Source organism: Thermobia domestica, chromosome 5 (assembly GCF_964235325.1).
Source record: "Thermobia domestica chromosome 5, izTheDome1.hap1.1, whole genome shotgun sequence".
Lineage (NCBI taxonomy): Eukaryota > Metazoa > Arthropoda > Insecta > Zygentoma > Lepismatidae > Thermobia > Thermobia domestica.
Genome location: NC_137458.1, coordinates 213,073,953 through 213,099,691, shown reverse-complemented (window position 1 = coordinate 213,099,691; position 25,739 = coordinate 213,073,953). Strand labels below are relative to the sequence as shown.

Here is a 25,739-nt window from a genome sequence, read left to right as displayed (position 1 = left end):
TGGCCTCCAATCGTCGTTTGTAGGTTTCTAGAGTGGAATTTACTTTCCCTTAATGCTAGCTACAATATTTTTCAATTTTTTAATAATGTTATATCAACACAAATAATTTTGAGGTCTCTTGTCTACAGCATTAAAAGTTGATGCACTAACCAATTTGGATACATGTGAAATCCTTAATCTATTATAGTGGAAAATATCGAATAGCTTTTGTCCAATTTCCACTTATTTCACAGTGTTCTATAATTTAAGGATAATGCATTGATTCTCTCAAGAGGGTGTATATTTTTTGTCATTCTACTTGGTTTATTCTAACTGTAAGGAGAAACTGAACAGTATACCAGCTCCAATTACCTTACTCAATTTCTGTAGAACAATTTGGCTATTTATAATTTAAGTTATACAATTCAGGATTAACTAATACTGCGAAAAATCACTACTTTACTAAATGTTCCATATGCAAGCTTATAGTCACATTGCGAATTTTACTTCATTTTCTTAATTCGGATATTAAAATAGTTCGCTTCTTTTACACTTTTTAGAACTGCAAAAATATGAATGAGACAAATGCAAGAATAAATAATTAATGACCAATTGAGCATTCTCTTGTTGGGAGAAAGGAGATGGTATAAGTTATTTTCTTTTTCTGCTGGTTTCTATTTCAACTTTTACGAAAAGAAAAGAAAGAAAGAAAGCAAAAAGAAAGATGAATCCCGAAGACGTTATAGCAAATCAGGTAAATTCGGAGAAGGCTCATAATTTATGCATGACCAATTCTGTTGAGTGTGTATTTGTTAAGGAAAGAGATGTTGAAGGTATTCTTCTTTCCAGCTGATTTCTATCTCTATTACTTAGAAAAACATCTGGAAAATGTTACAGCAAATTAGCTAAATTTAAGAGAGATCTAAGGAAATGTTCTTACAAATTTCACAAAGAATCATATTAATTGCTTCTGAAAAGTTATATACAGAAATACATAACATGTCGTGATTAATTGGTTCGAAGAATCTTCCGAGCTTTAAAAACTGCATTGTTCAAGGTTTATTTCCAGTCAGTGTAAATTTACTTTTTTCATTACGAAAATTTAGTATAATAAATAAGTTGAAAAATGAAACAGGTACTTTTTATAAGCTAAATAATGCAGAAAACCATTTCAAGTGCAAAATAATTAAGAAAAATGGAAAAAAGGAGAGAGAATTGAAAAATGAATAAACTTCCATATCCGTCTCATCCATTGAAAATGAAATTTAATGTCCTTCAGTTTTGCGTCACATGATTTATGCCCTGTAGGACGAAGGAGGAAGATGACAAATGAGAGTGAGTGATTATGAAAGGAACTTATAGAATGATAAAGTGATGCTGAATCAGGAGAATCCACTGGCGCGATGTTGACTACCAGACACTCTTGACCTGGAATTGAGCTAGGAACCTTTCGTACTGTAGCTTAGCCATCGTGTTTCATTCTCCAATTGTCGTTAATATCGTCATATCACAAAGTCTGTGTCCGTTCGTCCGGGTGACAAAAAAAAAATCCTAACAACTACCTGATTCATCATCATAAATCTTGGCTAGGACCAGGCCCGTATCCACGGGGGATCTGGGGGGCCAAACCCCTAAATTTTTGCTGGGTCCCTCTAAAATTTTCGCGGTAGGCTTGCAAATGAACTAAAATATGGTGATGAGCTATAATATGGTTGGATTGCCTCCCTAACTTCTATCGGCCCCCCCCCCCCTACATTTTTTGGGCTGACTACTGGCTTGGCCAGGACATAGAGGATCAAAAGTTATGACCGAGTTCTTTAATGAAGTTGATATCCAAAACAGAAGTGCTAGAAATAAACCTTTTCCCCCTCCTCATTGGTTCATTATAAAGCACAAATGGTAACAGATAGAGAGAAATGGTTTTCTGTAATCGATAAAGCATCCCAAGAATACATTTCATCTTCATCTTTGACTCTCTATTACAACCAGAAGTGATAGAAATTAACTTCAACTTCCAGTTTCCATTGTGTGGTTGCGTGCATGAATCCTATAACCCACAAAAGTTTGAACATCTATATAATGGTACCTCTGCAGGGCTAGACCTTTAACACATCATCCATCCAATCGTTAAGGTTGCATATGCAGTAATACAAAAGCATCAGAGATGGTAGCATAGTCTAAAAATCTTTAATATACCCTAGCGAAATTTCCGTGCATTTAGACTTGATTTTCCGTGAACTTTTTTATGTGGATTATAGGTTTCATGCACAGAGCCAGAGAATTTTGATCTACTTAGAGCAAAAGCGATACAAGATAGCGGGAAGATCCTTTTTTTTAAAAAAAAAAAAATCAATTTAACGTTCTAAGAATATGTATCATCTGTATTAACCATCTATTGAAACCAAAAGAGGCAGAAATCAACCACTTCCTGGTTTAACGTTGATCACTATATAGTAATAACTGTAATATATAGCGAGTAGTGGTTTTCTGATATGAATAAAGCATCCGTAGAATATATTCCACCTCAACTCTTCTCCCTGTACTAAAACCGAAAGAGTGGTAGAAATCTACTATTACTTTCAGTTTCAATATTCATTGAGAAAAACAAAGCAAGTCTTTCCTGTAGTACAGAATATAGTAGACTTATATTACTTCCGGTTTTAGTACAGAAAAAATGAAGTGAAATCCTTAGGTTTTACGTCCCACGGTTATGCCGGTTAGGCTAAAGGAGACGGTGATGATGAGTGATGAGAGAAATGGTGTACTGAAGAAAGTGGGAGGAAACGGGAGAACCGTGAGGAAACCTACGCACACGGTGTTTGTCCACCACAAGGTTCACTTGGCGGGGGCTGGGATCGAACCCAGGATCCCAACCACTAGAGGTGAACGCTCTACCACTGAGCCACCGCGGCCCCTTGGTTTTAGTACAAAGTTAATGATGAAGATGAAAAGTGTTCTTCGGACACTTAATCGATTGCAGGAAACCGCGTTTCATTATCTGATACAACTTTCAGAGCTATATGTATCATCGTTGAAACTAGAAATGGTTGCATTTTACTGCTTGTGATTTGAATATCAGCTCCATCAATGAATTCTATTCCTGTCATACTTTCTTGACAAAATGCGTGGTGAGCCATCAAGTAGGTCTTAAGATGTTTGTCTCCTGGGCAGCAGGACAGACTGGGCTAATATATAAGAGAGCTTTTGCAAATCAAATTCCTTAAGAATTAAATGAAAGGTAGGCGATCAATTATTCTACTGATGAACATTGGAAACTCAATTTTATCGTAATGATGTAACGCTATTACTTGTCCCATAGAGGTCATTTAATGGTTAAAGTAGGTACACTCTGTTTTCCTTTTGTTAGTAATTGAATGGTACTGTACTTAGCAGTGTGTCTCATTATTTTAAGACAGATAACACAATGACATTTCTTTAATACTCTTTGATAAAATGAAAGAAAAAGTAACATTAATTTTGACTTTGAAGAAAGAAAATCCCAGCAATTTAATTTCAATCATTTCGTTATTGATTTCATTTTGACGTTAATATCCTCTTCTCTCAAGGAGACACTTAGTAATTTCTCTGCAGAGGTGAATGTGGGCGGCAGTTTACCATCCCACACTTGAAGTTCTTTAATATTCTGTCCACGCTTCTGAGGCACGTAAATCAATAAATTCAACTGACATTGAGTTCAATGATAATTCGTTTTAGGGTTATTCTACAAGAGTTCACAGTAAAGTTACGTTGTTTGAATGAGTTTAGCATGATTAATTGTCACTTCTGCTTCGTAATTGGAAGATCGTTTCGAATCTGGTGATTGGATATCGTTATTGAGGTATTTTCCTCATTTCCATTACTTGAATGTCAGGATGGTGCTTTTAAATACAGCACACTCCTTATAATACTGCCGTGAGATACTTCGGTTCGTCCAGTCATCCGGAGCTTTCTGCTGAGCTTGGGAGCTTAGAGGAGAAAATATGTCACTGCTGGTGTCTGAGCGCCGAACATAACAATACGTTTTCATCCACTTTCACCTACCGCGTACAATACAGGGCATTTTATTTATTTATTTATTTTTTTAATAACCTTCTTGTAATCAGAGAATTCTCCTGATTACTGACACAACCAGGTCTGATATATGCCTGATTACTGAATGTTTACTATATAATCAGTGATGGAATGGGCTACGAACTACGTGACCCATGACCCTGTAATAGTCAGATCTGAACCAACCAGACACGGTGACCCCGATACCTTAATAGCCTAGAATGTCCCAGACAGATTCATAATCTGGAGTGATCCGAGGAGAATCAGTATGAACTGGGGACAACGATACATTGTCATATACAGGGACACTACCACTAGTTCGATAAGATCAAGACACATGTATGTGTGATATTCTCACATGATGGACACATGTATGTTTGATATTGTCACATGATGTCATTAACCTTAGTAAACTTTCTGTGTCGTTGTTATGAATAAAGAGGATTTCGTGAGGCGTATCACGTAGAAATTTATCAAAAACTCTAGTAATAGAAAATTTTAAATATATATAGTACTCTTCAGTATTTACTTGGATCCCAGCAAATTGATTCATGTTTAGGTAAAATGTTTTCAAGCCATTCGTGAGTCTGTAGAGTAGTGGGGCGAGTTAACCGTGTTGATCTGTCAAAAGCGAGCTTGGCAGTCTTTTGTTGAATTTCGACCCAGATTCACTAATTGACACTATCAAACCATAAGAACAAACCAGTCAGCACACGGCTGAATAGTAAAATTGGAAATTCGGTTCAAAGAGATATCCATTACAGTCAATGAACAGTGTTTCTTGAAGTTTTTACTCACTAGTATATTAACGCAGTAATATACAGGGTGTTTCAAAACAACACCGACAACGTTTGGGAGGTGATTCCTGACACCAAGATAAAACGAAAATTAAAGACCAACCTAGGTGCATCAAATGCTTCCTTTCGAAGTTATAGGCTGCCGAAAATATTAAAAAATAAACTTTAAAAATCCATAGCTCCAAAACTATAGAACTTACCGTAGTCGGGCCAAGATTTCACTTAGGAACTATACGTGCCCTATCCAAATATCCAAGTTTCAGAATCCTGAGGGACTTCCGCAATGCTTTTTATAGAGGGCGTTTTTGAGTACTTCAAATCATATGTCCGTAGCCAAACTCCCTCTTTAAAAATTGTTGCGGAAGTACCGCAGGATTCCAAAACATGGATATATGGACAGAGCACATATTAGTTCCTAAGTGAAATCTTGACCCGACTACGGTAGATCTCACAGTTTTGGCGCTAAGGACCTTTAAACTTCATTTTTTTCGCGTTTTCGGCAGCCCATAACTCCGAAAGGAAGCATTTGTGCACTCAGGCTGGTCTGCATTTTTCGTCTTATCTCAGTGTCAGGAATCACCTCCCAAATGTTGTCAGTGTTGTTTTGAAAGACCCTGTATAACAAAAATAGCTCCCGCCTGGAACACTCGATACACACGTCCGAATACAGCCAGCACTCAGGCAAGAATGCAGACCACTGGGCTGTTGCCACTCCGCTATTGCACATCTTCTCACAAAGCAAAGCAGTTAAAAAAGTGTGTTGGTTGGAACGGAAACGTCAAATTTTAATAAAATGACAATTTAATAAAGTGTTAATAACATTTGTTGAAGCTGGGATTCATTCACTATTTCCATTTTAGAGGCCATAATAGCTCTAATTACAAATCTATCTTCATTCTAAGGACGAAATAGCATTGGACATTGATTAACAATCCATGAGTAGAGTGTCTTAACATGATCGAACTTCTCGTATTTAACGAACATAATAAGTAACATTATCTTCCGTATTTACGCAGTTCTTATTAATTTGAAAGTGTTACACGAATTATATTATTTTATAAAAGAATGAAAGAAAACGAAATAGAACTTGACCCGAGGTGAAAAAAAAAAAAAAACTTTACTTGGAATTTGGCTATTAACACTGACGGTTACACCATGCTAACTCCACTGAATTAACCTCTTACTTTTTATCATACATTTACATTTTCCATCCATAGCACCGCTTTGAGCCCTAAGAGAAGAGTTTCTTTTGTTTGTTGCTATACTTTCGAACGAAGTCCCAATTACAGACGCAAATTTGGCAGAAAATATAGACACTAGGTTTAAACCATGAAATGCTAAATCAGTTCACAAAGAAGACAAGTATTTACATCAATAACGTTTTTGATCAGTTTCTCCGATGTTAGTATGAAACATTTTTACAACGTCAAATGAATTGTATACATACATAAATATGTAAGTATACAAGTATATGTAAATTGTATTAACACATAGTTTACGTATACATACATAGATACCATGCCTGTCGAAGTAGTGCTCTAGGAGACGTTTTTCGCTCCAGGGTCATAGCTACCTCCTTATCAAGAAGAGAAAAATTAATGAAATCTTTCAGTTAAACATCTTATGATTGCGCCTGTAGGCTTAGGCAGACTAATGATTAAGGCAGGTGAATGATGATTGAAGAATTGATGGAATGATAATCTGAGAGGAAACAGGAGTGCCCCGAGAAAACTCACGGACACGATGTTGTCCACCACAAACATACTTGACCGGGAATTGAACCAGAGACTCCATACATCAGGGGTACTCTACCACTGATCCACCGTGTCCCCCGTGATATTGGACAATAGCATGACAAAGCAGAACTACACAAAGGTAGTGTTCCATATTTATTGCAGGGCTGCCAGAAAATAAAATCATTGATTTAGTTTTACGTCCCAAGTTTATACTGTACAGGCTGAGAAGGTAATGATCAGAAATGTGACGATAATTAAACAGTTTTGGCAAGGCAGGCAAGAGTAATTTATTGATTTGAATTCTATGTCAGTTGAAGCTACAGAAAACGGAGCAACTGCTTAAAGTTGAATCCAAGCACTACTGGAAATTGTATGCCAGGCAAAACAACATTGGGGATTGAATTAGGGATCACTATTTTTTTTTTAGAGAAAAATGTTCCAGGAGGGCACACTCATTATTCGTAGGGGCACTTATTTTTTTTCATACGGTACTATTCTATTTATTATTATATTATAGACGTATTATTTTGATCTCCTCCAAAGGGGGTACTCTCAGAGCTCCAGGGGGAAGTGACTCCCATAAAACATACCTGGAAGGAAATTGGGGATCACGTGAATGAACAATTCAACTATTGTTCTACAAAAGGTGGAATGGCACAAGACTCGATCTACGGTTTGTGGATTTGTGCAGGGCATCCGAAAGCTGTAATAACATAAAACCTAGGGCATAGTCTCGGTTGAGGTGTAAGTATTCTTTGTTATGCAAAATCAAAGGTGATCCGTTACTTTAGCTCTGAGACAATCGTGCGTGTTAGCAAACGTTCCTTCGAAGTGAGAGATCGTGTTTCGACTATCCGTGATTTTGTTCCACGTTGAGACATAAAATACATCTAATATAGCTACGGCACTGGAAATAGACTTTAAACTACAAATTAATCACCCTACTATGGATCTGTAAAACTCCTTACCTACAGTGTCAATCTTGTACTTTCCATAGAGCACATTATCTCCGGATTAAAAATATAACGTAAAATACAGAACTTGTTATTGGATTCGGACTAATCATCTTAACATCAGAGAAACTGTTCAAAATGTTGCTAATGGAAACACTGTCTCCTTGAAAACTGCTTTAGCATTTCTTGATTTAAACCTAATGTCAATAATCTCTGTCAAACTAGCTTCTATAGTTGAGGTTTCATACGGAAATATAGAAATAAAAAGAACCCCTTCGCTTAAGGCTCAAACCGACGCGCTTGCGTTAGGCCACCACAAAACCCACTTGGCACGAGCTCACATCAAATCACTGACCTTACTCTACCACTGAGCCACCGCAACCCCAATTTTACTAGGTATAATTGATGTAGAAAATGTACTATTGCAATATTTCAAAAGTACATACATATCTAACATGTTAGCACACACACAATAAAAAACTAGAAAATTGATTAAAGGGATTTTAAGGTGCTATACAAGTAAGTGGAAATACATTTGATCAATTTCTATACCCTTTTAAGCTGATGTCACGTTTATATTATTCTTTCTGCTCCATTTTGTACCTTCCAAGTATGAGCCAACAATTTGGTAGAATTTGATAAGTGGGTGGGATATTCAGAGATTTATCATAGTTGCAGAAGTGAAAGTGAATGAAGGACTTCGTTGTCTACTGAAACCCACCTGAGATAGAGTCTGTGATCCCTTAAATCAAAGACAAGTGGTCTCCTACTGAGCTACTATGCTCCTTATAGTCTTGAATTGGTGTAAGGAAAGACTTGCTTTGTTCAAGCTTTAATTTATTTTTGGGACTGTTTCCTTTTTCCAAGCCCGGACAAGATGGGGCTCTAAAAGAATCTTACCAGCAATATAAACAAGCACCACAGAAAGTGAAAAGCAATAAATATTTCGTGTATAAAGTATGATTGTTCATATCTTGAGGAAACGACGGTTAGGGAACTTAATTATTATTACTAACTTAATATCAACAGATTTTATTGCTTATTTAATAGAAATATCATTAAAAGAACTAAGGAACCGAAATTACATTACAATAAAGTTTGATTTATGGTGTTTTTTTTTTTCAGAAAACGTTCAATCCTGAACCGTCGCGATGGACATATTTTAGGCAGGATCCCCGCCGCCTTGCAGAGCGTTATGGGAGCTACTGAGGATACCTGATGGTGCCAGACGCGTCCAAGTGCCACGTCAACATTTTACCCGGCACCGTAGCAGTCACGCCGAGGTAAGTAAACGTATTAATATATCTTTACGTACTTTCAACAATTTCAATAAGTAATGTTATCATTTCTCATATCATAATACTGCTTTACACTAGGGCAGCAATATTATTCTTCTAGGCTCGTTAGCAAGAGTACTTTGCAGCGGCGTCATTTCAGACTCTCGTTTGAGGAGGCAAGAGCACCACCGACATAAGACTTTCATGTTTTGTACTAGCATATTACTAGACAATGGATTAAAGTATAGGCATTTCTCAAAATCTTGCGGGGGGAGCAATTTCCCCCTCCTGTCTCCCCTAAATGACACATCTGGCACTTTGGTTTAAGAGAGCATTGTTACTTCACGAAGCCCGTAAACAAAGAACTTCACTAACGTGATTTAAGTGGTTTCAACATAATAGTACCGGACCGAGGGCCGCAGTGGCTCAATGGTAGTTAGTGGCTGGTAGCCGAGTGAGCTGGTTTTCGGCGTGATTCGCTCGAGGTCACTAGTGTTTCTTTCGAGCAGCTAATACTGCTAGTGTAGTGTGTCGGTTCCTCTTTCTTGTGTGTGTGTTATCTGACTGAATTTATTGTATTTTTCACCTGTTCTTAATATTATCACATAGCTTTTTTTTTTTTTTTGAATTCAGTTTTCTGACTTAAGTTCGATATGAACACGATTCGCCTCAATACACTTCGTATCAGTTTTCAAAGTGTGGTAACTGTGCCGACTTCTATTATTTTACATGAGTGGATTAGGGATACCATTGGGTTACCCTTGGAAACTGTGCTCAGCATAGAAATGGATTTTCCACGTAAGCTATTATATATTAAATTAAAAACTCAGGAGGATTGTGAACGCATTTTAAATGTATTTACAGATACTATTAAGTATTCTGATGCAGTAGGTTCGTATAACCTACCTATTGATTCGGCTTCATATTTGATTAAATTGGTCCGCATTCATGCGGTTCTAATGGAACTTTTCGATTTGCACCTTAAAGAAGTTTTTCTTTCCTATGGGGAAATTCTAAGTCTTACCGATGAACTCTACTCTACTGGACATTTTTACCCGGGCGGAAATTACTTAAGATCGTCCTCGAAAAGAACATTCCGTCATATGTCACAGTTCATGGTCTTCGTTTCTGGGTGACATATCCTGGACAAATTAAAACTTGTGCGCGATGTGATAGTGATCAGCATTTGATTTCTCACTGTGATAAACGACTGCCTAAACGTGCTCCTGTGACTGTTCCGGTTCCTGGAGGTTCTAGACTACCTCCCGATTCAAATTCACGCTTGGCTCCGCCTCCAGTGCAACTTAAAGCTGTTCCAGATGTTACTAACTTCAGTGTTTTTCCTGTACTTTCTACTTCTTCCCTAGTCAAGACTACTAGTGCTGATGGTGATGTGGAGAATAACCATCCCTCTCTTAGTACCCCTGGAGCTCCTTCTTTAGAGAAAACTTCTGTAACTATTTCGCCTTCTGATGTTTCCAGCACAGGTGTGATACTACCTTCTATTTCTTCTGGATTGAATCAGGTAAGTTCGGATGATAGTTTAGAGGCTGCTGCTGCGATGTCGTTAGTAGTGGACTCGTCTCTTTCAACGCCCTCAGTGAAAGTTTCAAGTGACCACTCAGTCCATGAACAACACGCTGCAGTATGTAGTTCGGAACTTGTTACCTCTCCTAGTGTTTCTGTTATTCCCACCGCAAATTTGCCTAGTGTGATGAATGTTGAGATGTTACCTTTGGATACTTCGAAGAAAAAGAAACGCCCTCTCTTTGATAGTAAAGCTCCTAAAGTTCAAAAAGTGCTTGACTCATCTCTGTCTGATGAACCTAATATTGCTCTCCGCATGTGATCTAAACAACTTTCGCAACCGCAGGCGCCCACTGTGTCTAATGAACACTCCTTTTCGTCCAACCAAAATTCTGAAACTCCATCTTAATTTTTTTTTTGGTTTAAATTTTTGCGGTGTGATAATTTTTCTGCTTCGTGCGTAGGCTTTGCATTTTGTATATTACTCCCCTATGTTTTACGTTTTTACTTTTCTATTTTCCATATTATGTATGGTGTTAGGATTGGTACTATAAACTTTAACGGACTATCTTCCGCTACGAAACAAGATGCAGTTGCTGCCTTTAATAATACTAGAATGATTGATATTTTGTTTGCCCAAGAGGTTAAAATTACTGATTTCCACGGTTTATATAATTATACTTTTCTTAGTAATGGAACTGTAGCAGGTACAGGTATTGCACTTATCTATCGCAGTGATTTACACCTCGATCAGGTTTATAATTATCCTGAGGGTCGCATTATTACTGGCAATTTGGAAACTATACACCTTTGTCATTCCTATAGTCCATCTGGCTCGCAAAACCGTTTTCAACGTAATAAATTTTTCAGCGATGACGTTGCTACTGCATTACATGCTGGTACTCGATCTATTATTTGGGGAGGCGATCACAATGAAGTTCCCGGTTATCAAGATTCCTTACAGAACCGTGCCCCTTCCACAAATTTACTTCATGTTCTTACTCAATTTGGTCTCGTAGATGTTTGGCGTCATTTTCATCCTCACGACCCAGGTTATATGTATGTTCATTCTCAAGGAGCATCTCGCATCGATGCTTTTTTCATCTCTGCATCCTTGCTTCCTCATGTTCAAAGCATAGAACTGGTCCCAGTCTGTTTTTCTGATCATCATTCTGTTATTTTAACTGTTAATTTACCTGTAACACAATATCTACGAAAATCTTTTTTTTGGCATCTTAATACTAGTATTTTGTCTAATCCATCCTTTCAAGCACTTCTCCGACACAAATGGAATGAAGTAAGTAAGCAATCCTTACGTAAGCGCAACGTTATGCAGTGGTAGGACTCTCGGGGTAAACCTACCCTTAAACGTCTCTGTCGAGACTATTGTCGTGAGCGAAGTAAAACCTTTCATGAGCAGTATAATTATTATTACCGACTTTTGCATGAGTACCTTCTTGCTTATCAACAAGGGGCTCCTGTTTTATCACAAATTAAACAGGTGAAAGCTTTCCTTTTATCATTACATAGTACCAAGTTATCCGGTATTAGTGTGAGGAGTAAAATTATTTCGAGTCAGCCCACTGAATCTCCTGGTCTGGTTCAAGTAACTGCTGAAAGGCGTCGGGGCAAACAACGGCTTATCGGTAAGATCCAAGATGAGGAGGGTCGTTTATGGTTGGGAACCAATGTTGCTCCTTGTTTTACCCGTTAGTATACCCGTCTTTATAGCCGACATCCTTCTTCTCCGTGCCCTGATGATTTGTTTTCTGAGTTCACTCTCTTAGAAACTGCGGCTCAAGATGTTTTGAATGCCCCTTTTACTGAAAATGAAATCAAACATGTTATAATGACCACACCAAAACAAATCTAGTGGTGTGGATGGATTTCCTTATGAATTTTATTAAACTTTTGTTGATATTTCTATTCCTTTTTTACAGAACTTTTTAATTATTATTATTATTATTATTATTATTATTATTATTATTATTATTATTATTATTATATATTATTTTTGTGTCAACTTATGTTTAGGGACCTCTCTTACGCATAATATTATAGTTTTACTTCCGAAGCAGTCTCAATCCCTTTGTGTCACTCAGTACCGGCCTATTAGTCTTACTTGATGTGATTATAAACTTTTAACCAAGGTTCTTGCTTCTCATTTACGTAATTTTCTCCCAAATATTTTACATTTTGCCCAATTTGGTCATGATGTCCAACACCCCCTATATTTGGCACTCGCAAATATTCGTGACACCATCGTTTTTTTGAGCGTTATCCCACTCGCGCCACAGCAATATTAAGTACTGACTTTTCCCAGGCTTTTGATAAAATTGATCATGACTATCTTTTTCGTGTTTTGGATGCATTACATTTGGGCACCTGTTATTTTAATATGCTTCGCGCTTTTTATCGGGATAGTACGGCACAATTGAAACTTAATGGAGCGCTTACTTCTTCATTTCGACTTAAACGTGGTCTTATTCAAGGGTGTCCTTTATCCACCCTTTTGTACAGCATTGCAGTTATGCCTTTCATTAGTAAAATTTATCGTGAAATTGGTGGTATTTGTCTTAATAAGGCGGTTCTCAAACTACAAATGTACGTTGATGACTTTAGCTTCTTTTTTCATTCTCAAAGTGACCTTGATACGATTCAATATAATTTGCACTTATTTAGTCAAGCATCAGCTGCGACCTTCAATGTTGATAAAACTAAATTATTATGCCTTTCCGACCAAGCACATACGTTCTTTGTTTCCCCTTCACATCTGTTTCTTGTCATAAAATTCTTGGTATTACCTGGTATCCATACGTTAAACATACCATCTCGGTAAATTATAATCTTGTTGTTTCTAAGTTGGTTACTTTATTCTATCAACATAAAACAACAAATCTTACCCTTTTTGAACGTGCCACTTTTATTCAGATTTATGCTCTTAGTCTTTTATATTTTATTATGCAAATTTTCCCGCCCTCGGTTGCTATTCTTAACAAAGTAAACAAACATATGTTATATTTTCTTTGGTATCAACATACTCTTCGGGTAAATCGCCAGGTAGTTTGCAGTCAACCTTCTGTTGGAGGCCTTGGTATCAAGGACATTGCTTTACAGGCCAGATGTCGTTTTCTTCATAGAACCTGTAAAGGGTTTTGTGTTTATAGCAATTCCTTTTTGTCACAATACATCATGCGCTGTCTGAGTCACGTGACGCTTACTGCTCCCGTCTCTGTTCTCGGATGGTCATCGACCTATCCTTATTTAAAAACGGTAGTTCTCGATATTGCATATGGCCTTATCGCACGGGCTCGGCTTGAAGATACGACCGTTTCACAATTATATCAATATTATGCTTCTCCCTCTTGCATTCCTCTTATAGTACGTAAATTTCCTAATAATTAACTGGCCTTAAATTTGGCGTAACATTGGTTCCCCAGTTGTATCTTCCCCCTTACGTTCGATTTGGTATTTATTGGTGCATAATTTATTTTTAACAAATGCGCGAGCTTATACCCTGGACATTTCTCCTGCTTCCCTCTGTGATATTTGTGGACAAACTGACACCCTCTCACATCGTCTTCATACATGTACTAGGTTATACCCTCTTTGGCAAAAATATACTCAGATTCTTGCCAGAATCCTTCGCATTGGTACCGAATGTATAACTTGTGACAATATGAATATGCGCCCCGATTTTGTTTTATTCCCTCCACTTAAACATAATATTGTTGCGTGGTAGACGATTACAACGGCTGATCTTTTTCTTCATCTTTCTACGGATTTCTCCCTGGATTTATACATCTCTTGGTTATCTTATTCTCTTTTGCGTATACCTGTTCCACAACGTCATCGCTGGTTTGCTCAGTATTATCAGGCGATCTATGAACGTTTTTTTGCTTTAACTACTGGTATATGTTTATTTTTTGTATTTCTTGTTATTAGTTGCATTTTTCTAATTGTTATTATTGTAACTATTATGTAATTGCTCAATAAATACTATTTAAAAATGGTAGAGCGTTCACTTCTGGTGCATGGGGTCCCGGGATCAAACCCTGCTCCCGCCAAGTGAACCTTGTGGCGGACAAACACCATGTGCGTGGGTTCCTCGGGGTTCTCCCGTTTCCTCTCCACTTTCTTCATTCCACCCTTTTATTCATTTCTCATCATCACTATCTCCTTTAGCCTACACGGCATAACCGTCGGACGTAAAACTGAAAGATTTCACTTCATTTTTTTTTTTGAATCAGACAGAAAGAGAGGTACTAGACTTTTTTAGTCACTCACTAGACAGAAAACGTTAATACGCTGGTCTATAGACCTTGCATTTTTAACAAAAAAAAATCATTACTAACAAAGAAAAGCATAGAGTCCGTGGTGATACCTTTCGTTTTTAGTGACTCCTATGAAAAATTTGTAATTACAGTAAACACTTGAGTTACGAACTTAATCCTTTCTGTAACGCTGTTCGGAATCCGAAATTATTTATTTTCTGAAATTAATGTTAATACAATCAATCCATTCTAGCTACAGAAACGTGATGTTTTTTTTTTTTTTTTTTTTTTTACATTTTAAGTGTTTTCAGTTATGAAGAATATAGGTAGAATGAAAATAACCTTTCTTTAAAAAAACAAATAAGTAAAACTAGATTAAAGAAAACAAAATGAGGGCTATAACCACAAAAGTACAAAAAGAACAAAAAATACTTCTTGAACACAAAACTCTGATAAATAATGTGCACGGTAAACGCGCAAAAGGCCTTTTAAGTCCGTCGAATTGTCAGTACAGGCGTATATCTGTGTTGGTTTCCCGCAATATTTTTCACAAGTCAAAGGAAAAATTGTTCGCAATACTTATTCATAAATTGAGTTGTCCGTAAAACGAAGGGTTCATAGCTCGTGGGTCCATTGCATTTAAAATTAAGGGCATGAGCTTAAACTATAAAATTTAAAATATTTCATAATAGTATCGAAACCCTGTTATTTTTTTTAAGTTTCGTAGAATCCATGTGTCGACCTCATAGTCAAACTACTCTGTTTTAAATGGGCACTGTACCTCTTTTCATCATTTTGCAACGATCTATTCATATTCTGTTTGAAATGTATTTACGTTATATCGTGAACCAAAGCGTTCTGCATCTTGTATAATAATTCCAATGCCTTAAGAAGTATATTTATTAAGAAATAATAAACCCTTTATTGTAAACTATACTTGACTAGCACTAGCATCATAAATCATGAATTAATTATGAATATAATTGACTACAAAAAAAGAATTCAGGTTGTGGCTGCCTAGTCTCTAAAAGTTATCGTCAACCTGAGGCCTACTTCTAATAGAAGAGTCCTGTCTCCTGTCGTACATAAGAACGAAAAGTCTGTCTCACTTTATATCGTGAAAGACATTAATTTATAGGAGTACAATTTTAACTACTTCATCAGAAATAGTGTAAACACAAACGAACTATTAATAAACAATATTGAGATTCGAAAAGGCAGCATTATTTATGTTTCAATGCAATACTCTATCTGTTAGTAGCATCACTAGCAGTCTACGTGTTTCGGTAGGTTTCGGACTGTACGTAGAGCCGAAAATAGCAATCGAGGAATGATCTTCCGACATCAGCAACCTCATTTACCCAGCCATTTTTAGTATCATGGCCTGTTTGTTAATAGTGCAACCTATTTTCTAACAAGAAACGGACAAGAATGTGTCATCGGGATATCTGAATGAAACCTAGTCCATTCGATAAACATAACAAAGATATATTCATGCACAAAACATTAGGTGCCATGGACAACGGAGTAAGTCCCTGTAAGTCATTAACCCTGTTAATATAAAGAAAATCGTAGACTCACAGTGAAATAGCTATTGCACCAACACTGTTCATTGGAAAGTCATGGTTTATAGTTCATTCTTTTTAGCATGAAACAAGCTGTGCTATGTATTGGGGCCCATAATGTACTTGACCGGGGAAACTCCTCCCATCAACTTTGCTCTCCTCTGGAGTGGCCCTGGGTAAACACAATCCAAATGTATCTCAAAAAATACTAAATACTATAAGAAATGATTGTACTGAGTTTTGTTTTGATAGACTGAATAGATGTGAGGGAAAGGTATGTACAGAACGTATTCGTGTAGAAGCTTTCCTCCTCATACCTATTCCATCTTTCAAAACAAAACTTTGTACACACATTTCTTATTCCGTATAGTATTTTTTCGAGATACATTTGGATTGTGTGCTTTTACCCAGGGCCACTCCAGAGGAGGACAAATTTGATGGGAGGGATTTCTGGAGGGAATTTTCCCTTCCCCAATTTTCACCGTTCAAGTACAGTATGGATCCCAATACATTGCAACTATGGAAAGCTTGTTTCATGCTGAAGGGAATGAATTATAAACAATTACTTTCCAATGAACAGGTTGATGCAATAGCTGTCTCACTGCGATCTACGATTTTCTTCACACTGACAGGGTTAATGAGCCCCAGGAAGTTACTCCGTTGATCATGGCACCTAATTTTTTGTGCGTGAACTAATTTTTATGTTTATCGAATGGAGTAGCTTTGATTCGGATGTCCGGATGACATTTTCATGTCCTTTCCTTTTAAGTTTCGTCTATAGATAGTTCTAAGCTAAAATGTGGCAAATATCCATATCTAGTGCATATTTTTGAGTTTTACGTATATTCTACAGTGTAGTTGTAGACTGAAGGAGAGGACGAAAATTGAAGAATAACGAGCTAATTGTGAAAAGACAACAGTTAACACGGCTATACCTTGGGCGGGATTCGAATCCGTGACAAATAGGTCATGTGAACGTGTGATGGATAATATTGTGTCCGGATATTTCCCGGGGATTCTCCCGTTTACTTCCACATTCCCTGATTCCACCTGTTATTTCACGTTCATTCACTTTCATTAATAGTTCGTCTCCTTTAGTATAAAGGACATAGTTGTGAAACGTTGAACTAAAAAAATATAATTTCATTTCATTTGGAACACAATATTGTGATGCATAATTGCTTCAACTTTTTGTGCAATTAATGCCATTTTACAATATTGTCTAGAGACCAAATGACAAACTTCGTGGTTATCATGTAATTTTGAACTTAAAATAAGGTCGGTAGAGCTAATTGTTAAGATTTAAAAATAAAAGAAGTAGACGTACTGTAAATAAATTTGACAATTAGAGTAGGATTGTGCAGGCAAATTGTGTGAAATAAAAAATTAGTTCCACCCTTTAAGACACTGAAAGCAGTAGACCACACAAGAAAACTGAAAACTATTTTAAAAATCAACTGCCACATATCTTTCATTTAGTTAGAATGGAAAAGAAATAGGAAAATAATTCAATTTATTTCACTGTGTACATATCTCAATTAACATCACTAATTGGCTATAAAATGGTATTTACTTGGATGAGTTTTGAACCTCATTGCGTCACCATGGTTATTGAATCGTTAGATGGTAGATAGACACTCTTATGAAAGCAACAAAGGCGATGAAACTAAGTGTAATAGTACCAATAGACTGTTTTGTTTTAGCAGTTTGATGGATTTCAGTTGGAAAGATGATGGATTTCAGTTGGAAAGACGTGAAGGATCTATTACTGGCTTTCTTATTGATGAGTGGTAATTGACAAGAGATCACCCATTTCAAGATAGGTTTTGTGATCACTTTTATAGGTGTCAATAACGTTGGGGAGCTTACTTTGTTCCCAGGTGTCAAGTATCTATAATTCGTTATTTTTTTTAGATTGTGATAACGTAAGGGATTACAGAGGATTAATTTTGGTTGAGATTGTGACCATTGATCAAACAAATGCCTTATTTATGGACATAAAATATTGAGAAGGATTTTAGGTTTAATTGTAGAGGCAGTTTTTTTTTAAAGCAATACACAAATACACGATACGGATATTTACCTATATGACATTGCACAATCTCTGATAGTCACTTGCCGACTTTTGTTACCGACAAATACGCGATGAAAGATGTTACACATAATTATACAAAGTATATGATACCTCACCTTTTGATTGTGTCAAAGATAGTTTTAAAAATATTATTTATTAACTTAGGTAAATTTTATTGCACGTTTAACTGCAAAATGAATTCTTATGTCAACATAAAAGAGTGTTGGAAATTTAACGACACTCTACAGAACCGAGGTTACATGAGACGTGTACCTACGCACAGTTTAGTACGAGATCCGAACTCCATGACCTCACATACCAGAACAAAATATTACCTAAAATTGGAAGGATATTGATAATTGTGATGTGCAACAATGCATTTTTCTCCACAGTAACTAAAGAAAATTCCAAATAATTATTATAACTCATGATCCGAATAAAAAGTGTTTATCAACATTCATTTCAGTACAACAGATAGACACTTGGACAGTTACGAAGTTGATAATTTTCTTTAAAATGTATGAAAGCGAGTATTTATAACAATCTTTAGCATTCCAAGAAGCGCTGTAAGTACATGACAGAATTTCGTTACTAATCTTAAAAACGTAACGTTTTATACAATGTTACAAACTGACTACAGATGTGTTAACAGAAAAAGAAATAAAGTAGAGAAGTCGTGTTAACTTTAATTTAGAGTAATTAGTAGAAGACCATGTGTTAAGTTACTAAAACGTGAAAATAGGCAGTTAATTCGGCACTAACTCTTTTTTCGTGTTGTAGAAAATTAACCCTTATGAAACAGTGACAACGTGACACGAACTTCTGTCATTGGGAAATGGGCTGCACGCGGCTGTTGTATAAATTTCTATACTCAGGCCCTCATTCCGTTCTGGTTTGCATCAGCGCAACGTAAAATTGGTGTTTTAATTTGAGATAGTCGGCAATGTACTTACAATTACTTATTGCATTATTTGAATCGCAATAAGCAAGTTTTGTGAAGACTGTTACCGACTAAGGTCCTTTCGCGATGGCACAAGATTAGGTGTGAAATATGCAAAAGTCAAAGGATTGCTTAAACTGAGAAATCGCGGAAAATGGAGTGAGTTTACTCATTTCAGACACTTAAATAATAAAAGTATCATTAGTGTAATTATTATTACTATTTTTGTTTGTCTGTTTTATGTGGATACGAAATATCAAAAGGAAACCATTCATACAACTAACTAACTAACTAACTATATATATATATATATATATATATATATATATATATATATATATATATATATATATATATACAGATGCTGATCAGAAAAATGGAAACACCTGAACGATATTGCAACTTACCACATTAATATGGCCACCTTTCGCCTTCAGAACAGCCTTGATGCGACGTGGAATGGAGGCATAGAGGTCGTGAATGGTAGCAAGTGGAATTTTACACCATTCCTCGTGCAGGGCATCGGCCAGTTCTGTGAGAGAGGGTGGAGGTGGAAATCGTCGCCGGAGTCGAGTTTCCAAGACGGACCACAGATTTTCAATTATGTTGAGATCTGGGGATTGGGCGGGCAGGGGAGATGTTGAACTTCATCCCGATGTTCCTCAAACCACGCTGCAACAACGCCAGCTGTGTGAATGGGTGCATTATCATCCTGGAAGATGGCGTCATTGTCCGGGAACAACATCCGGACCATAGGATGCAAGTGGTCTCCTAAAATTGCAACATAATCGTTGACAGTGATTCGTCCGCTAAGTGTCACCACAGGACCCAATGAAAACCATGATATGGCGGCCCACAGCATCACTGAGCCGCCGCCATGTTTCACAGTTTGGCGGAGACACTGCAGATCATAAGCTTCTTTGGGCCTTCTCCACACATAAACACGGTCCGTGGTTGAAAATAGGGTGAAGGATGACTCATCCGACCATATCACACATTTCCAGTTCTCAACGGTCCAAGTTGCGTGGTCGCGGCACCATTTGCGGCGTGCGAGAGCGTTATGGTCCCTAATGAGCGGTTTGGCCCGTGCAACACGACTCCGTAAGTTCATGTCATGTAATTCGCGACGGACTGTGATTGTGGAAACAGGGTGGGGGAGATGCTGATTGAATTCCTCCGTCACTTGCTCCGCAGTGGCACGACGGTTCTGCGTGACAATGCGCTTTAATACCCGGCGTGACCTGTCACTCATGATTTTCTTCCGCCCACTGTTCCGCTTCCCCGATGTGGTTTTCCCGTGTGTTGTGTAGGCCGTCATCACCTTCGACATTGTCCCACGCGACACACCTAACACAGTAGCCACTGCCGTCACACTCACTCTACATAACCGCGCACCAACAATTTGCCCTCTTTGAAAATCTGTGAGGTCTCCCATTTTACACTACCTCCGTCTGCTGCAGCCACTGGACAGTGCTGTTCCACTGCGCCTGACGTAGTATGGAGACCGACCTAACACACCACCAGCAGCGGTCCGGCGCTGTGGGCGCCACGACACCACTGCCAACCCATACATCTGGCGTGTTGCCAACTACAAGTGTTTCCATTTTTCTGATCACCATCTGTATATAATATATGTGTGTGTGTGTGTGTGTGTATGTGTGTGGACTGGCTTCAGACAGCTCAATTATTAAGTATATTTTAATTTCTTGGAGCTTAAGAGCAGGCATAAGCTTTGGAGCAGGCATATGTATTGGATTGTATCTTTAATATGAGTAGATGTTAAAATTTAGAAAATGTATTAAAATATTTCACTTTTACTTCTTCCAGTAAAAATAACAACATTTAGAGATGCAAAGTAGAAAAGTACAGTCTCGTATATTCAGTTTATTTTGTATGTTATCACTATTTCTAATTATTTAGCTTGTTACGAAAATTTATATAATTTATAACAAAACATTCAATTCTTTCTCTTGATCAAACAACAAGTGAGGCAGTACTTTGTTTATGTAATTTATATCTACTTTTAAATACGTTTCGTGTAAATATATTTTCCTTTTAATATTCAAAGTATTTCTGTTCGGTGTCTTTTCCTGTCCATTCGGATTAGTCCTGCTAATTTCCTTTCCAATTTAAGTTTACAGCGACAAAAGTACATACGTAAGTACATTTGGAGTATATTCAAAGTTCCACTGAAATTGAAAATGTAATGTTTTCCTAAGAAAGAACCGTATCACACTGAATAGCTTTTAAAATATACTCCTTTAACTTTTCACGACCACATACAGCTGATCAAAACGCTAGACCTCTAACTATGGACTCCAAACACTCCTATATTCCTTTGCGGAACCCCGAAGTTCTATACTGTCACTGGAAATGCGTCGTTGCTATTGTTACAAGCATTTATAATTACGGAATTAAACTAAAGAGGCGTACCTATTAGTATTCCTTCCAACATGGTAGGAGACTCTCATTTTGCACTTCATAGACATGAGAACGAACAATTTGTTGAGAGATGGACTAGTAGCAGGAGACTGATTTCTTGGCCTCCAAGGACTCCAAATTTTTCGCTCTAATTTTCAGGAGGTTAAATCAAAAATGTATGGTGATCAGTCTTCACGCGTGCATGAACTGAAAGAAAGAATAATATGGTTATTCAGGACATTTTAAAGAAAGCTCGTTGTCATGAGATTTTGGAGTTCCGGACAGTGGCAGATCTAGAAGGTAAAAACTAAGGAAGCAGCCAGGATCCAGACTAAAATAGGTACACCATCGAACTTACTTTAAACATTCAAAAACATGCAAATAATAGCTTAAATAATTTTTGTCACTCAAAAAAACTGGCGATCCTAGGTCTCTCCGACCCCAAGCTAGATCCGCCATTGGTTCCGGAAACGGTTGTACGAGTATGAGGACCCCAATGGAACAATTAGAACTCTGGTGTTGAACAAGTAAATGTCGTTATCAAGAGGTTGGGTTACCTAATGTTCTACAAATCCTTTCATATTCACGCAATTCTCAGTTTCTCAGTCTATGATGCTTTAAAATTCACTGGGGCTTTAAAAACGCCCTGGATACACTAACACAAACTGAAACTTTATACATATTTGATATCAGTTTCCTTCACATAAAAGAATGAGATCATTACTTAGGTACTTAATTGTAAATTCGCTTTTTCATACATACACCCAGAGATAGATATAGAAAGAGAGAGAGAGAGAGAAAGAAAGGAAAATTGGGAGGGAGAAAATGAGAGAGGAAATATTGGGTAATGAAAAGCGCAATAGGAACATCGTTTTAGTTGTTTCTATTAAAGACTGTGTAACCAACGGATTAGTCTAATTGCAGGATACTAAATGAAATAATCTCAACTACTCCCTCTTAAAGCTATCATAAGAGCGGCATTTCTTTTGAACATATCGAACGTTAATAGTTCATCAAAGGAGACATCTAACTGCTAAAATAGCCAATGTAAAGTTTATAGAAGCTATTTAACAGAGACAACGATTCTCGGATAATTCTGCTTTTTCTGTAGACATTAAAGTTATGAAAATATTATTGTGTTCATAGAAATATTTTGTTTCTGTCTTTAAATACTCTTCACTCATACAGTAGATTTTAAGCCTCAATTGACATAATGGTATTTAGGTGCAAGTAATTCAATCCATCATTTTACAAGTTACGTATTTTACATTTTTCACTTCGTTAAATTGGGTTATTTCATTTGAAGGTAGTTTGATGGTCTCGGAATAGAAACAGTACTCTAAAATTATTTTAATGATCTTAATTAACACGTCTTTTTAGTGATTCTATTTACAGAAGAAATATTCCATTACAATATAAAAGATTTTCCTTGCTTCCTGTATCTCATTTTTCTTTTCAATATATAGTAGAAAGAGTATCCTATACAGAGTGTCTCAAAAGTCCTCTGACATAGAGTAACTCTATTGTAACTCTATTATCATCAGAGTTACAAAATGTAAGAGGAAAAAACATATCCAAATATGATGTTTCCAATCTAAAGTGAAGGAATTTTTAAAATCTGACGCGGGGTTTGGGCTGTACATTCTTTATGTTAAATGAAAATGCAATGCAACGTTGCCCTTTACCTGGACCCACAACATAAGAAAGTGAAATTACTGTCTTTTACGCTAGCGTGTCGATGGCCAGCCGCCATTTTAAACAGTAACTTCATTCATTAATGTTGTGGGTCCTGATAAATGGCAACGTTACATTTTTATTTAACATTGGGCGCATGAAGAGTGTACAGCAAAAACCGCTCGTCCGATTTTAAAAAAAATCATTCACTTTAGATTGAAAACATCATATTTGGAGACGGTTTCGCCTTTTACATTTTGTTGTAACTCTGATAATAATAGAATTACACTATGTCAGGAGACTTTTGAGACATCCTGTATATGTGTATATAAATGTCACCTTGATATTTATATATTATATTAAAAGATATATTTATACCAGATATATGTTATATTTAATGGGAGAGTCACTTTTCCTCAATGGTAGAGCATTCACTTCTCGTGCTGAGCTCCTCCGTGGCTAAGCGGTTAGCGTACGCGCCTTTTCCGTGGGAGACCCGGATTCGATTCCCGGCGGGAGCTCATGTGGTTCGGATTCCACGTTAATCAGTAGGTCCACGTCTCATATAGCCTCGCTGCTGAACGGGACGTTAAACTCAAAATCAACTCAACTCAACTCACTTCTCGTGCTAGGGATCCCTAATTCATTCTCAAGCTAGACGAGTTTGTGATGGGTAGGCCTATCTTGTCAGTGAGTTTCCTAGAGATTATCCTGTTTCCTTCCATGTTCTCATTCCAGTATTTTTTCAAGTTTTTTTTTTTTTTTTTTTTTTTTTTTTACTTTCGAGCGACGATAGGAAAGAACAAAACATTGTTATTATAAAAAATATATATAATAGACTAGCATTAATATTGTATAAGTGCATGTTGGTTGAAAGGAAAATTTAAAAAAGAAAACAAAGTTAAATATCGGCAATTAACATATTTTACTTAAGCAGGATTTTAACCTATTATGTAAAGCGGGCCGAATGCTTCGGTACAACAATTAGTTTAATTTTTATCAAAAGATGTATTTTTCTATAGTAACTGAAGTAATGAGGTGAACAGTGCTAGTACAAAAGAAGCATTTCAAGATAAATGATTAGAAACGGAATAAAAGAAGTCGTATTTCAATTCAAAATGTTCTGTTTCTAAAACGATTTTCAGAATGTCGAGTAAGTAAGCATGGCATTATCTCCAGGATGCTCGGAGCATACCTACTACTGCTGGTATTCATTGGTTCATTTTATATTTAGCAACAAAATAGATTGTAAGTAAAGATTCCATATATATTCCAGATAGATAGATAGATATAGATACGTAGTGTAACATGAAGCTGCTCTTAATAAGAATAGCCGCACTGTTACCGGTCAGGAATGCATAACATTCCCCACATTTAATTCAGTTAAGCGAAATACGGATAGTTGAACCATCTATAAATAATGGTATTTAATTGAATATGCAAATCTTTTATAAGAAAATAAAAGCAATCTGGGATAAAGGAAACTCTAAGTTCAAAAAAAAAAAAAAAAAAAATCCAAACTTGATAGGAACAATTTTGACAATATCTGTATTGACTGAAATCAACATCAAAATAGAATCAAATACATATATACATATTAAACTATGTATGGCTCAACAACGACAGAGTACAATCAAGTAATCCTGTTACTATTTGATCAAAAATATCAATTTCAGCATCATATATAATGAAGATTAATCTCTCTGATATAATAAATATAGTAATTCTTAACTCACTAGATATATTACAATAATTTTAACTACAACCTCTAGGCATCCAATAAATATATAACACTTATACATTATGTAGTAACTTGAAACTGTTTTTCTCGACCGGTTATATTCTTGTTAGCAACAGGCTTTTAAATCCAACTTCAAATCACGAATGCAATAATTTCGAAACTCGCCACCAATGGCGCTACACGCTTTAACAGCTCTACCTGCTAAGATTTATACTAATACAAGATCAGTGATGAGAATATATTCTTCCAAATTGAAGTATAATTAGAAAAATTAAATATCTCAGAACAATAGATAGACACTGACAGATTTATTAGAAGTATACAATCAATCTTCAAGACGAGATCTACATCTAGGAAACTGTACTTTGGTCTTACCTTAAAGCACAAACGTGTCCCAGTCTTCTTTCCACCGTAGTTGTTTGCACTCCAAAGTGAACACGTTCTTTTGCGAGCATACACATGGAGGGAAAATTGAGCTAATTTAGCGGGAAAATCCGTAGATTCCAGCTACAGGCGGTTTTCCTTGAGCTGCTCCTGCTACGGTAAGAGAACTGCAATACTAGAAAATTCGTGTTGTGATCCAGATTTTCTTGGTTGTTTAACCCATTGTGTTCCAAGTGTCATTTTCCTATGTGCACTGTAATACCAGGTTCTCATTTGTTGTTAAAAGACTGTCTAGACCATTATATAGTGCATAATTATTTTGCACGCGCGAGGAGAGTTCTCACATT

At 36.6% G+C, this 25,739-nt stretch overlaps 1 protein-coding gene across 1 annotated transcript in view; it reads left to right on the top strand.

Moving 5' to 3' along the window:
* The window catches only part of LOC145686391 (putative G-protein coupled receptor CG31760), an 890,751-nt gene that overhangs the window by 411,415 nt on the left and 453,597 nt on the right, over positions 1-25,739 (top strand). Inside the window, exon 2 of the mRNA XM_081759667.1 lies at positions 8,641-8,798. The gene's annotated coding sequence lies outside the window, so the exon portion shown is untranslated. The remainder of the gene's footprint in view (positions 1-8,640; positions 8,799-25,739) is intronic.